At 37.2% G+C, this 16,429-nt stretch overlaps 1 long non-coding RNA gene across 1 annotated transcript; it reads left to right on the top strand.

Moving 5' to 3' along the window:
- Positions 1-11,443: 11,443 nt before the first annotated feature.
- On the top strand, positions 11,444-16,021 carry LOC141444375 (uncharacterized). The gene is made up of 2 exons (XR_012453169.1): positions 11,444-14,943; positions 15,479-16,021. It is a non-coding gene; the product is annotated as an uncharacterized lncRNA (long non-coding RNA).
- Positions 16,022-16,429: the final 408 nt, after the last annotated feature.

Here is a 16,429-nt window from a genome sequence, read left to right as displayed (position 1 = left end):
TGTCTTATTTAGCACAATATGCAATTATAATATAACATTATTCATATTTATTCGTATTGCTCGCAGGACGGATGGCCGATGGGGCCAGAAGGTTCTCGAATGGCGTCCGCGGACCGGGAGACGAGCTGTCGGTAGGCCTCCAACAAGATGGAGCGACGACTTGGTTAAGATCGCGGGATAGCGGTGGATGCGGAAAGCACAAGACCGGTCTGAGTGGAGAGCCTTGGGGGAGGCCTATGTCCAGCAGTGGACGTCTTTCGGCTGACATGATGATTATTCATATTTATCATTTACTTACTTACTTGCAAGGTAGTTTATTTTTGTTATTGTATACTCGTGCAAAACCAGGGTGCGTAGATAGTTTGTGTAACGTGTCAAGAGACGACGCCATCTTGAATGAAAATTTCAGATGAAAAATATCTGCAAGTTATAAAAGTTAAAAATATATGGTCGGACTTACTCTACCATAGAAACGAAATACAAACAGCTTTTATGATACCCCAATATAGAAAAATACCTCAACATCACCATGTCACGAAATAGATAGATATTGTCTACGCAGAAAAAAAGGTAGGTAACTACATTTAAAAAAAAATGTAATTAAATAAATCAGTAGGTAGGTACCATCAGCCAAATAAGTGGTCTATCAATTTTTAAACAAGTTCCTATCAAATAAATATGTCTAAAGTCGAACTTTCAAGTTGACAGACACGTCTATTGGCATTATTGTTTTATGATATGCAAACGATTAGGTGTATGCCAATCGCAAGCAAACGTCAAACGAACCTCACGACACTAATGCCATCTAGCGATATTTCGCCTCTGTGAAAACCCTCATTGGAATGAGGGCTATCGCGTATAAATTTGCCGCTAGAGGCGCTAGTGTAGCGAGAGATCTCAGAAATGTCAAACCTCATTGTTTTTGGGTGAGCTATGCGGGTTTATTTATAATTAGAATTATTTTGTGAATATTTTGCCATACCTGCAATTAATTATGGCAAATATGCGTTACTGGGCAATGAATGTCTGTGTTTTGAGACAGTTTTGTCTTTCGGAAACCTTTGTCTTCCCTTTTTTCTGAACAAAACAGTACTACGAAACACTGCGGCATGCTCGATATTTTATGGTACGGTTTTAAGGTATTAAATATGATTTAAATGTAAATTTTGTTTTCACGCCCGTAATGTCAAAGTCAAAGTCTTTAACACAACTTTATTTTTAACACAGTAGGTTCGCTATTTGAAGGGATCGCTTTGCACTTACTTAAAAAAACTTCTTTCTTAAACATGCACGGAAATGTAAACGTTAATGTCACGAAATAAAGACATGAACTTTCTCATTTATGGCTCCCTACATTACTTCTTGGACTAAGGCCACTAAGGAATGTATGAAAATCCATTATTGTCCGCTGCTCTAACTTTTTAAATTTGCTTACTAAATTCAACTAACAAAGGAAAAATTACAAACAGCCAACCACCCTAGACTCTATAAGCATAGTTGCGATATTAAAATTAAAAAAAAACAAAGTCCAATTTATATTATACGCACTATATTTATGTGCGGTTAAACATGGCGCTCGAATAGCTTGTTCAAATGGCAAAGTTAAAAAATGTAAAAGGCGGCAAATTAGTATTATTTACTTGATTACCTAGTAGTTATTTTAATTTTAATATTTTCTCACATTTTTTGAGAAAAGCACTAGGATACATATACAATCCTCGGCCAGAACAGGGATTGCTGGACTTGTTTTATCCGGTCTCGTCTACGACTCGGCCGTCTGCCCTAAGCTCGTCCACAATCCTTACTTCATGGCCTCTGCAGTAATGTACTATTTTAACATGGAAACAGCTAAATATCCAAATGTATTAAAAGGTATTCGCTATAGAGCTGTCCGGAGCGCCATGTGCCAGTAACGACTAGAGCTATTACGCTATTTGTAATGTAAAGTTATGCAGATTGTGTTCAACTGAGACAGGTAAATACTTATTTAAATTTCTTTGAGGTCTTTGTTTGGGATGCGCTATTTTAATTTAGAGTGGCTTAAATTTTATCAGTATAAGTTTTTTGCTGACTTTACTTTTTTGTTCTGTAACAAATTTAGATACAGAAAGTAGTTGAAATTCATACTTTTACTTGTACGTTGTATCGAAGCATTTGATCATAAGTCAGTGTGGAACCTTTTCACAGACATAGTGACATCGTATTGCCTGATAAGGAAAATACTTATAACGCCTTTACGGTTTACGGTTAGTCCGGACTCAAATGGCTCTATCGAACTGTAAATCGAAAGAATAAGCTTGAAAAAAAAAACTGCTGTATTCTCATTAATTTAGTTGGAAAAGTTTAATCTTCATTTTTTGAAGTCGGTTACAACTTATTTATTTTCTTGCTTATTCTGGGGTTGTTATTGACTCACTCAAGAAGAGCAACGTTAGAAATCCAACGAAAGCTAAAAACATGATTTTGTCGATGGCCTTTCTAAGAATAGGAGCTAAGCCAGTAACATTTTAAAATAAATAAGTAAATGTTTGTAATTTCACCCCATAAATAAAGTAGCAAAGACAATTATGATGTATATTTACTAGCCGTGCCCTCTACCGGCGTCTTAATTAATCACGGCAGATTACCGCGGCGCGATAATTAAATGCGAGGGAAATTCAAACTTGTTTTTAATTCTAATTGCGAAAAGTGTTCGTTTTAAATTTGGGGGCTTTGCATATTAAATAAATAAATAAATATCAAACAAATGAGTTAAGTCGTAATATAATACGTGAAATGGGTACTTAACAAAAAGTTCAAGTTATTATAATATGTATTATGTAATATATATATGGAATATTTTCATTATCAGAGAAACTAAGTAGGTTGTATTGGCAAAAGTGAAGGACGATTAGGAAGCGTTCAGGAATTAAATAAAGAAGTTTAATTAATACTTAACATGCTTTTAAATTATTAGAATGAAACTTCTAGCACTTTCTTAAACCAACGGAAGTCTACTTTTAAAAAATATGGCGATGTATCCGACATATGTAAAACTAACATTTATGAATAAGGAATATGATTTTTAATCTAATCACCTGAAAACCAGCACCTCTAGAAGAAGCATTGAATGTACAGTCACTAGTAGAAGTAAATGAGCAGTTGTGGTACTCACAATGATCTTGAACACTATCTTATTATCTTGGCAGTAGAGTGGTGTGAGTGTACAGTAACCGGCCATAAAGATTGCACATCGGTCCTTGGAAAGAGACTCGGCTAATTTCGGCTTCGTAGAGTGTTGTCACACACTACTTAAGCTTATGTGATTTGTCAGTCGTTCTACAGGTGCATAGAGTACGGACGCATTTAGATGAAAATGTACAATAAAGAGTTGTTGAAACCCCCAAAACTTTAAATTTTACGATGGCATGTTTAGGAAAAAGAGGGAACTATCCTTTTTCTAGTAGTTGCAACAGCTCCATAGATATATCTATAGATATCCAAACTTTACATGTCATTAATTTGACATAAACTAATTAAGTCTATATAGGTGCAGTATTTATTTGATATAAAACATCACTTAATAAATACGATGATTGATCGACGGTTGCCAGTGTTCGGAAATCGTCGTGAGCAGCCAATTGTCTTTTTCCGAAGACCGATGTGCAATTTTTATCGCCGGGTAGGTACTGTAGATCATTTTGAGCACCGTGACCGCTCATTGGTAGTTCTACGAGCGTTTTGATAGAATTTGAAACTCTCATAGAACTATTCTCATCCGCTTCTGCTGCTGATTGTACTCTTAAACAGAATTTCAAAGGTTTCCACATCCTGGCAACAGCTTTCTTCCCCCGCTTTTTCAACGATGAAAAATTAGCCCAAGTAATTCATTAACCGCTAAGTCCGTCAGCGTGGCGGGCCCGCGGAGTATTTTTTAATTCCTCGCATTAACATCGTCTTCGTTGATTTATGTCTCCTGCGCACAAATAGACCGAGATAATGGGTCTTTTTCACACTTTAATTAAATTTTTAAGTGTGGTTAATTTACTGGGGTATTACTGTCTTAGTAACGCTTTCCTTTGCTTTCAAAGTCATTAGGAGAATATACAACATTGCGAAAATGGTAGCTTTTTGTTATTATTTTTTTTCTTACCAAAAGTACAAAGCAGAGCCCGGCGTTACGGTCCGTAGAGCTGAGCAATTTTTTTTTATAATACAAAATTGGCTTTATTTTAACCACAATTCCGCCTGATAGTAAGAATGATGTGAAGATGTGACCTAAGATGAAGTATACATTGTGTATTGACCAAGAAAGTGTCCATTCTCCCTAGATTTGAAAATGCAGAGAATACTTACAATCTTTAGCTGTCCGGATGATAAACGATTAGGTAAGTACTCTATTTTCCTACATGCAGTTTCAATAGAAAATGTTTAACATAGTCCTTAATACCATGTCTATGTAATAAAGTATTGTACGGTTGGCGTGGCAAAATGGCAAAAACGTTATAGTTTCTTATAGTTTCGCCATGTCTGTCTGTCCGTCCGTCCGCGGCTTTGCTCAGAGACTATCAATGCTAGAAAGCTGTAATTTTTCACGGATATATATGAAAACTATGCTGACAAAATGGTACAATAAAATATTCAAAAAAAGTTTTTTTTAGGGTACCTCCCATAGACGTAAAGTGGGGGTGATTTTTTTTTCTCATCCAACCTTATAGTGTGGGGTATTTTACTGTTACTAAGACGATTTTTTGATTCAGTGATTTGTTTATGAAATATTCAACTTTAAATTTTAAAGTTTCATTGAAATCGAGCGTCCCCTCTCCTCTAAAAACCTAACCGCTGAGTGGAATTTTTTTTAAAAATTCAGGATTATAGTAAGTAAGTATAACAAACTTACAAGGAAACTTGAGTTTGCTTGAACATTATTAGTAGTTTAAAAGTAAATAATAGTCTAAGGTATAAAATTTACCTAAACTTGGAAGATTCCGTATAAAATACGAAATCATTAGAAAAATATTACTTATTCTTTTCGTAATGGCTACGGAACCCTATTTTGGGCGCGTCCGATACGCTCTTGGCCGGTTTTTGAAGTCTAGCTAGGTGTATTACTTTTTTACCAGCTATTGTCGTGAGAATAATTAAACCTCCCCCAAAAATTGAGTATTTTCCGGGATAAAAAGTACCTTATAAGTTAATTCAGAGAACAAACTACCTGTATAGCCCTTTCAGTGTGAATAAGTAACAAACAAACATACAGACACCATAACATTTGGCCTTAATATCTAATATTAGTATGATAGGATAGGATTATGCCTACTAAGTAGTCCACTTTGTAATCGAATTATACCTAAACCGTTAAACACACACCTAAGCATGTCGTCAATACCACCGTAACCATTATTATGTTACAGCGTACCCATAAAACCGATAAAGGATCGTTAGGATAACCTGTACCCATAAATAGGCGGCAAGTTAATGTTCGCGATAGAAGGTCGGTCGGGAACCACCTCACTCACGGATATCAGCGCGCTGAAGGATCTAATGGGCTTTAGAAGGTTTCGTTTGAGATTCAGAAAGTTTGAAGCTCTTGAAATTTTGTTTTGAATACATTAGTGATGGATGTTTTTGGCAAAACCTACCTACGAATCCATGTAAAAGATGTAGGCATGTTATGTTATAATGTTTGCTTGTAATGTTATATCTGTATTGATTTGCAAATGTATGTGAATACTCGTAAATTGTGTATAAAAATATACATTATTAAAAGTATAGATCAACGAGCATGGTTAAATAATAAATAAATAAAAAAGATGTAAATAATCTTATATTTTTTTTACCACGTCCTAGTAAGTATTGTACCTTCTAACTAAGTACAAAATCGGACTTGCTGGATTGGAAATATGAGTCGAAACACACCCAATATTGGACGAAGAAAAAATAAAGCACTGTAGCATAGATTAGTTAAAAGTTAATCCGTAGATAGACTCGATACTCGCGGTTCACAACCGCTATGCTAAAAATACTTATGAATAAAGAAAGGTTGTCAATCGAGCGCCGTAATCACTTGATCGAATTTGCCGAAAAGATAGATCTGCTACTCTGTTTACTGAGTTAGCGGAGTCGGAGGCGGAGACAGAGGTCAAAAATTTAGGCGGAGGTGAAACTGGAAGTGAAAAAATATATCTTCATGATTTTTTAAAAATGAAAACGTTTATTTGTAATTGGTACACATAGGTACACAGTTTTACTAAAACCAGTAGTCGCTAATAATCAAAATAAAGAAATGGTCAATTATATTTGAGACAAAAATTTTTTCCTTGTCTTGTTTTGTCTCCGAAAAAAGTGACGGAGTAGAATTTTGGCACAGGACATATAGTGGTATATTTATTTTTCTCTAGTTAAATATTAGTCAAACCGAAAAAGACCAACAATGACACCACCTTTTCTTTGTATTTTTTAGTAAGAATACATAAATAATTTCGTGACAGGAATTTTGACCCATTCACAAATAACAGTTTAGCGTCTTACAACGAAAATAAACCTAAGTTGAAAATATTTCCTCAAAACATTACGGAGGCAGAAGCGGAGGCACAGGTTCTTGCGGAAGCTCTTTACTAATGGAGACGGACGCTGAGTTCTGTTACAGCCGTAATTTAGATTGTATAAAACCTAGTTTAGACCATCGCAGGCTTTAGACAACACCAATGAAACAAGCATTAACTGGAATCATTGTAATTGCACGGGTTCAGTGATATTGACATGCCCTTGCTCGCTGCATCATGATCGATGGAAATGCTAATTTTGCACCAATTAATTACCATACAATGCTAATTGAGCTGAATGATTTGAATTTTGCGATTCAGTTGTACAGTCGTGAATAAAATGTAGATACAATGTGACTAACGTCTCAAAAATGTATAAATAAGTTAGAAAGAAAACGTTTACATATAATTTCGATCTCTTCTTTTCTGAAGATAGCAGAATTCAAGGTTCCTTTTCACTTTTTTACCAGAAATAACTAAGGAGATGATTCATATTTACTAAAACGTAATTAAAAATGTTTATCAGTATACGATGGCAGACGTTAGGGTAGTTGTAGGGCCATCAGTATGCTGCGGGTACGGGAGCCACAATTAGCATCCCAGGCTTGCATCACAACCTAGGCTAGGGTTGTCACTGCCAAAGTAATATAAATTAATAAGAAAGGCACTCGCGTTGACAGGCCTCCCACCGGATGGACGACATCGTGAGAGTTGTAAGAAACTGGTGCAAGTGGCGAGTTGTCGTTATTGTGGAGTTCTAAGGGATCTTGGGGCCTTTGTTTAGCAGTGGACGTCTTCCGGCTGATGATGATGATGATACTGTTAGTTTAGCTGAAACTTTGTTTAACTATGTAAACTTTTTACGAATACAAAAGTAAAAAAATATAAAGTAGCTTAGGGTCATCATCATCATCATCATCCCAGCCTATATACGTCCCACTGCTGGGCACAGGCCTCCTCTCAGAACAAGAGGACTTGGGCCATAGTTCCCACGCGGGCCCAGTGCGGATTGGGAACTTCACGCACCATTGAATTGCTTCGCAGGGTTGTGCAGGTTTCCTCACGATGTTTTCCTTCACCGCATAGCTCGTGGTAAATTTCAAATGTAATTCCGCACATGAATTTCGAAAAACTCAGAGGAGCGAGCCGGGGTTTGAACCCACGACCCTGTGTTTGAGAGGCGATAGGTCAAACCACTAGGCCACCACGGCTTAGCTTAGGGTAATAAATACAAATAGGTACATAACCAACGTAAGTCGAGCTCACATTACTATGGCAAAGCACTCTCTGTATGACCTTTGTAAGAAATGCATGTGTATCTGTACATGGCCGCCTCTCTGAATGGGGGAGCTTGGGCTTTCGTTTATACGCGGGCCCAATGTGATTTGAGATATTAATGAATTGCTATACCGCGCAGATGCGTGCAGGTTTCCTCGTGATGTTTTTCTTCACCGTAAAACTCACGGCAAATTTAAAATGTATTTTTTTACATGCATATATTCGTCATCGTTATATGTGAAATTAAATATGTTCAAAGTTTTTTGTTTTATGTAATGTTAAGTATATATTTAGTAGTATTTTTGTTAGTAAATTGCCAAAATTGGCTCCGAACCGGTAACGTTTCGTGTGCTCTGCCTACCCCATTTACAGGCGTGATGTTTGTGTGTGTGTGTAAGTGTAAGTAAATCTTTAATTATTATTCAAACAAAATAGATAAGCATACACGAACTTACTTTTACATTATTAAGAGAGGATGCGCTTATCGTAGTCCACCAATAAACTACATATTTAGAATGCCAATGAACTAAAAAAACACATTCTAAATTCTTTCGTTCTTCGTTCGTTTTGTTCTTTTGAAAGTAGACTGAAACAATGTAATAAATTACACTGTTAATAATTTTGTCTATCGCCAACCCTAACCAAAAGACACGTAAGTGAGCAGAGTAAATAGCTCATAAGCTGAAGCGGTCATTACACGCACCGGCGATTCGTACCGCTTTGATTCCCGCCTCAACCACAAGTGTTATTTTAATTATAAACATTATTTAGATTTACCTTAATTAGACTTTTTACCGTTGTAAAAAGAAGTTACGCTACGCTAAAAGGGCGTCAATGCTCCCCATATTTGTGTAGCTACGCTGTTTTGGTACGACTTTTTGCTTGTTGTAATTAGGATATTGCATACTGGTGCTTTACTATGAAGTGCAAAATTCGAACTAAGTATCTTGCCGTCTCTTTGAAGCTGATGTAATTTAATACGAGAGTGAGAGGGACGGTACGATACGAACTTTAATTTTCGAATTTCGCAGTAGCCCCCCTGGTTTGAGTGGCTGTGTTCGCTTAACTGTGTGTCGATGGGGCCGAAGTTTTCAGCGCTTGTGTTCGCTAAATTGAGACGTATTTTTACGGTGTACTGATGATGGAGCTGGTTAGCTGTCAAAGGGATGACGACGCGATAATTTTCATTTGTGCCTTTTGAAGGTTAGCAAAATGTTTGGAGTGATATTTTCATGCTGTCCTTTCTTACTGTCAGGAATGATGACATAAAGTTGATGATTTATTATAAACCTTGTAGTAATGTATAATAATACGTTTTATTTTAAAAATAGAAGTGAATCACGCTTACTAGCCTTAAGTTTACGAGGAAATAAGATTTTTACAGATCCCATGTATGTTAAATAAGGTATATTCACATAAAAACAGGTAAATTTCAATGATTCGTTAGGTACTTATCTAAAACGGAAGAGTATTACCTAAATTTTGTACTAAATGTAGAAACAATACACATTAAGGTAGAGCACAAATCCCGAGTGAAATATATCCTAGTACGTCCGAAATCACTTAAATGGCAATAATTAACTTTATTTACATTTCACCCCGAGGCAGTTGCAAACTCTTCGTAGGGTTGAAGATACACTGAACATTACGCCGTAGTATTTCTACGACAGAAACATTCAATGATGGAAAAGTTTATTATATACAATCGTCAGTATACGCTCAACTAACAATTTTTGTGCATCGATAATTACTGGAAGGCAGACCATTTTAGTCATGACATACGTGACGCAATATAGACGGAAAAAATAAACATTGTTGTAAATCATGTGATCTTTGAATTGTATTTATACTTTGTGTATTTTTCGTATACCTACGTAGAATTTATTGGACCACAGGGTAAAGATGTGGTTTAGATTTAAATTTAAGGTTTAGGGTTAGGTTGTGGTTAGCAACCACAAGAAAGGTAAGAGTCGTATATAAGTGTTTTTTTTTCGACAATAAAATATATTTTGGCTACAGGCATGATTAATTGATGAGATGGTGAAGATTTTTGCTGTTTTTAACTCCAAGTGCTTCTACGCAGCAGCAAATTTTCTTCCACTCCGACTTTTGGCCGAAGAGTGTGGTGTTCCATCCCTTCAAGGAACCAAAGATGTATTAATCCCAGATTAATTTAACATCTGCTAAATTTTACTTTTATTTTGGATATTATATTTGTTATATTGCTTTATAGTTCTACAGCGATCCGATATAAAAGTCGGTGTAAGTAATAAAAATTAAAGATAATTGCAAAGTAGGTAAGCATTCCGTGAGAAATTAGCGCGTCTCAGTTGCGTGGCGTGTTCGGAAAACAAAAAAAAGTCATACCTTATATTAACGAGAGATTTAGTCGAGTGGCAAAAATTTAGGCAATCCATTGGGAATCGGGTTGTTATGGGGCCACGCCGCTGGTGCGTCCCAAGCTCACCCAGAGCGGTTCCACCGGCTGTGTAATTAAAACCAGCCTTTACTGATTTATGTCACAATGCACATAGGCGATCGCTGACATCTTAGTTAGCTCAGTGTAAGCTAGATGGCGCTTACTTCAATAAGGGATCTCTGAGCAGAATGGCGGACGAATTCTAGAGGTCGCCACCGTAGTTTTCTCTTGACTTATTTATTTACGTAATAATATGTATTTAATATTTATTTATTATTTACTTATTTATTTTATAAAAGTAGGCATTTTATTACACTCATTTACTACACGAGTTTGTACGACTAAATATATCTATAACCAACTCACCCTTGACCGTTTTTGTCGGCCAAGGGGGTGCTGTCGATCAGCTGTGACCGGGGAATTCTAACTGTAATATTCTCGCCCTTAAAAGCTGAAGCACAGCTGTAAAACACACATTCAACAGCTCACACTACACTAAACAGCTCTCTCGAAAGCTCCATACGCCCAGACTTGGTAAGTTCTCCGATATTTAACTCTTGTGTTTTTCTGTGTATTTTATTATAATTATTTTCTTTATAATTTAACTTTGTGTAATTGAACTGAAGGCTTCCCCTGGCCAGGGAATCTTTTATTTCAAACATTTCTTATACTTAATATTTTAACACTTGTTAATTTCTCTCATCCGTTGTTATAAACTCAGAACTATGTTAATGCTTATTACTTTTATGCAACGGATGCGTACCGGTGTTAAAATAAATTCAAACTCAGCTAAGTAACGTTTAATTTCAAATGTAATCTTCTAACGGTTATTTAGTGAACTGTTGTATTTCAAATTTTAACGGTCACTTAGGCTATTTATTTTTACCTTTTGTTTTTTTAAATAATTATATAAAACTAGAATCATTTTCCTTTGCCTGCCTGTAACTCCGTATGATTGTCCTTGCCACTCACTGCAATTCAGCACACCCTAAGAGTTGGGGCATCGCTGCAGAGGAGTGACTGGCAAACAATCTAGCACTGGACCACAACTGACACCACCTAATTTACAGGGCACCTCCGTACGGCTTCAACTTCCACACCTTTGTACGGCTTACAAACCTTCGTACGGCTTACAAGCTCCGTACGGCTACAGCTTTCTCCGCTCTGCACGGCTACAACTTTCAAAGCTCCGTTCGGCTACAGCTCTCACGGCTCAGGCGGCCCTTTACGCCCTAACCTGACACTAAGCCCTGACGGCCTTAACTTCCGGAGTACTGCACATCCTTCCTGGCTCGTCCAAGACCCTGATCGTTCCGGCGTGGAACACTTGTCCAGGCTGCTCGTCCTGCCGCCCTAAGGCCCCTTTGACCTCGGCACCGACGACCACTCAGCTGGACCAGGCCCCCTGCTGTGGCCAGCCTCTTCGCTCCGGGTTCTTCTCTCCGACTCCAGGGAAGTGTAGGCCAGGGAGACCGAATAATCAGAACCACCTCTCAATAAAATCGCTTGAACTTACTACCTGAGATTCTCGTAATACTTTTACTTTTAATTTTGTCAAACTAGGCCTGTTATTTTTTGTCTTCAATTTTTAATTAAAAAATTATTAAAAAGTCTTATTGTTTTACTCAAAGAATAACTTACTAGGCCTCCTTTAAGGTCAAACCTCCCCTCAAGAGGTCTGCCCTTGACAGTGGCGCCCGTGGGTTTTTTTTTGAGAGGTTCTGATTGTTACGTTTTTCTTGCCTAGAATTGCAGTGATTGTGCAAAAATTTATTGTGTATCTTGTGTGTTCTGTGTATCTCGCAGTAAGTACCCTGTTTTTCTCGCCCCTGTATGGTGGTCGGGGCTTAGAATAACGCCATTCCCCGTCTAGGAATTCGTAAGAGGCGAATAATAGGCATAACCAGTGTTTCAGTTACCGAGATCCCTTAAGTGGTTCATTTAATAGTTTTTTTTTTTTTCCTTTAATAACTCTAATTTTTAAAACTGCTTTACCGTTATCTTTAAATTCAAATACTCTGCCGACCTTTGACCACTTTCTCGTCAACGGCCTATTTGAATTTCAACTGTCACTTGCCACAGTTGAAACGGACGGCGTTTTAAAATTCAAATCTCAACGACAATTTCAAACTATACCCTAAAGTTAACTAAATATTGTTGCATTAACTAAATTCAAATACGTTAACGGTTCAATTCAAATTCTACCTACTATTTTCATCAAGTTAAATTTAAACCGTAACTGACGCCAATTATACTTTCACTAATATTGTTCACCGCTGCTTCAAGTGAAACAGTTATTTTAAATTTAGTGACTGCCAACCACTGAATTTGAAATTCTAACGATTCAAATCATTTTTAAATAACGTATTTGAAATACCTACAATTTTATAGAAAAGCAACGATATTTCTATATTTTTAAAATATCTGAACCACTATTTAGATCTTTCATCAAAATCAGTTTATCATTATCTCGGTAAACACACTGACATTTATTTTTTTTCCAAATTTTACTATTAACTTAACTTCAACGCGGTCTCTTAATTAATTTTACATTCGATCATTACTGGGAGATACACAACACTTTTATTTTTTGTGTCCTACTACTTAATTTTCTTAGCACTGTAACATACGGAGAGTTAAATTTAGGTACTGTGTGTCGAAGAAATACCACATCTGGCATACAACTACACAAACCACCATCACAACTCACAACATTCATATCATACTACTCGAGTGCTTGCTAAAAATCAACTGGTCGCAGAGTTAATAAAACCAGTTATCTCTTATTTCTTATATATTATGCGTGTGCTCTCTATTTTCGACCGTCTGTTCCCTGCTTAGAGATCATTATACTTCGATCGCGAACAGACAGGTTAACGCTTTTTATAAAATAGATTAGGGTACTCTTATATTTAACTGCGGTATTTCGTAACTATGCTCTGCCATAGAATTACTTACCGCTCCCTCAAGCACAGGTAGTAACCGCGCAAGCTAAATAAATGATAAACAACCTAATTACTTGCCTAGCAAGGTTGTTTACCTACATTTAAATGCACCTAGAACAGCAGCCACACGCATCGCTTTCCACTCAGCCATGTTTAACTCCGGCTCATGCGCAAGCATGTTATTTTTTAAAACCTCTTATCTCACTTTCTTATCACGTACCTAGACGCCCAATTGTATTTATTTATACTTATGTAGATTAACTTATTAGCGCTGCGCATCCGCGCGCAGACAAATCTTAGTCACATCTCTTTTTATTATTAACTTCTTTTAATTTGATAACTCGCGTGCTTAACACTTCAAATGTCTATACTTCGTTAGGCCCTCTCGCGGTCAATCTATAATCGCAATAACATTAATTAATCTGTCCTAAGCCCTTACCCGAGAACTTGCAACTCGTTAAAAAGTATTTTAATATTTTGGATTACGGAATCGTGCGGTTGGTAACACGTTAAATATGCCCTTAACCTCTGTAATTCAAAGCTCTAATGATTGGGACGGATGGTAATTCCAATCACAGATTAATTAATTGTTTATATGCTTCACACTTGCTTCCTTTTCAATGTACTAATTACATAATGCATCTGGACGGGCGATCAGCTGTCGCGCGCCGTCACATCAGTCTCCGTTTAGCACCGGCGAATGCGCACGCGTATTAATTATTTTTTCTCTTATCACACTCCCTTATCACTTAGACGCACGGTTCTATTTATAGAATCGAGTCATTTTAGCGCGCCGCCTCCGCGCGGACGTATAATAGCTGCACCCTTTTGCACTATTATTTCTTTAAATCTTATAGCGCGTACATATTACTTGGTACACGCTAAACTAGTATAATCATTTGTCGCGGTCCGCCACTCATTATTATAATATTAATTGATCTGTCCTTAAGCCTTTACCCGAGAACTTGCAACTCGTTAAAAAGTATTTTAAAATTTGAATTACGGAACCCGTGCGGTTGGTAACACGTAAAATATGCCCTTAGCCTCTGTAATTCAAAACTCTAATGATTGGAACGGATGGTAATTTCAATCACAGATTTAATTAATGTCTATAATTATATTTTTATGAATGCATACAACGTCCACCTTCCATTAACACATTTTATTCCCTTGACATAAGGGTCAACAAGCCTCTGTTGTTGTTGACCCGCCATGAGAGTAGAAGTATGATCATAGTATGAGAGACGACGTATGTAAGAGTTATGTCATAGAGTATTTTTTTTTTTTTTTAACGAAATTTGCTATGAGGCTCAAATTTCTTTTGGAGGGACGGGCGTACTGTCACAATGCACATAGGCGATCGCTGACATCTTAGTTAGCTCAGTGTAAGCTAGATGGCGCTTACTTCAATAAGGGATCTCTGAGCAGAATGGCGGACGAACTCTAGAGGTCGCCACCGTAGTTTTCTCTTGACTTATTTATTTACGTAATAATATGTATTTAATATTTATTTATTATTTACTTATTTATTTTATAAAAGTAGGCATTTTATTACACTCATTTACTACACGAGTTTGTACGACTAAATATATCTATAACCAACTCACCCTTGACCGTTTTTGTCGGCCAAGGGGGGTGCTGTCGATCAGCTGTGACCGGGGGAATTCTAACTGTAATATTCTCGCCCTTAAAAGCTGAAGCACAGCTGTAAAACACACATTCAACAGCTCACACTACACTAAACAGCTCTCTCGAAAGCTCCATACGCCCAGACTTGGTAAGTTCTCCGATATTTAACTCTTGTGTTTTTCTGTGTATTTTATTATAATTATTTTCTTTATAATTTAACTTTGTGTAATTGAACTGAAGGCTTCCCCTGGCCAGGGAATCTTTTATTTCAAACATTTCTTATACTTAATATTTTAACACTTGTTAATTTCTCTCATCCGTTGTTATAAACTCAGAACTATGTTAATGCTTATTACTTTTATGCAACGGATGCGTACCGGTGTTAAAATAAATTCAAACTCAGCTAAGTAACGTTTAATTTCAAATGTAATCTTCTAACGGTTATTTAGTGAACTGTTGTATTTCAAATTTTAACGGTCACTTAGGCTATTTATTTTTACCTTTTGTTTTTTTAAATAATTATATAAAACTAGAATCACTTTCCTTGCCTGCCTGTAACTCCGTATGATTGTCTTTGCCACTCACTGCAATTCAGCACACCCTAAGAGTTGGGGCATCGCTGCAGAGGAGTGACTGGCAAACAATCTAGCACTGGACCACAACTGACACCACCTAATTTACAGGGCACCTCCGTACGGCTTCAACTTCCACACCTTTGTACGGCTTACAAACCTTCGTACGGCTTACAAGCTCCGTACGGCTACAGCTTTCTCCGCTCTGCACGGCTACAACTTTCAAAGCTCCGTTCGGCTACAGCTCTCACGGCTCAGGCGGCCCCTTTACGCCCTAACCTGACACTAAGCCCTGACGGCCTTAACTTCCGGAGTACTGCACATCCTTCCTGGCTCGTCCAAGACCCTGATCGTTCCGGCGTGGAACACTTGTCCAGGCTGCTCGTCCTGCCGCCCTAAGGCCCCTTTTGACCTCGGCACCGACGACCACTCAGCTGGACCAGGCCCCCTGCTGTGGCCAGCCTCTTCGCTCCGGGTTCTTCTCTCCGACTCCAGGGAAGTGTAGGCCAGGGAGACCGAATAATCAGAACCACCTCTCAATAAAATCGCTTGAACTTACTACCTGAGATTCTCGTAATACTTTTACTTTTAATTTTGTCAAACTAGGCCTGTTATTTTTTGTCTTCAATTTTTAATTAAATAATTATTAAAAAGTCTTATTGTTTTACTCAAAGAATAACTTACTAGGCCTCCTTTAAGGTCAAACCTCCCCTCAAGAGGTCTGCCCTTGACATTTATCGCGTGCACAATTTATTCCTTTATCTTTGCAGACCACTAATATATCTTTATTCAGTGGCTGAAATTAGCGAGTTTGCCGAGCTCCTTGGTTCTCGGTTAAAGGGTTGCCAGATAATGTTTTACACTTTTTACTGTGATTTATTAAGGGAATCGGTAGGGTTTGTTTTAATTTGGATTTACGTTTCTTCCTGGTTAGAATGGACGTGGTGATTCCTTTTATAATTAAAATGCGTGATTTTTTCTATGGATCTGAATGAGAATAAAGACGAGTAAGATTACTTATAAAATAGAGCAATGCCTCCTGAGTTTCTACTTTTATTTATT

This window comes from Choristoneura fumiferana, chromosome 2 (genome assembly GCF_025370935.1).
Source record: "Choristoneura fumiferana chromosome 2, NRCan_CFum_1, whole genome shotgun sequence".
NCBI classification, from domain to species: Eukaryota; Metazoa; Arthropoda; class Insecta; order Lepidoptera; family Tortricidae; genus Choristoneura; species Choristoneura fumiferana.
The sequence above is the reverse complement of the archived record's forward strand: the minus strand, read 5'-3'. Positions and strand labels throughout refer to the sequence as shown.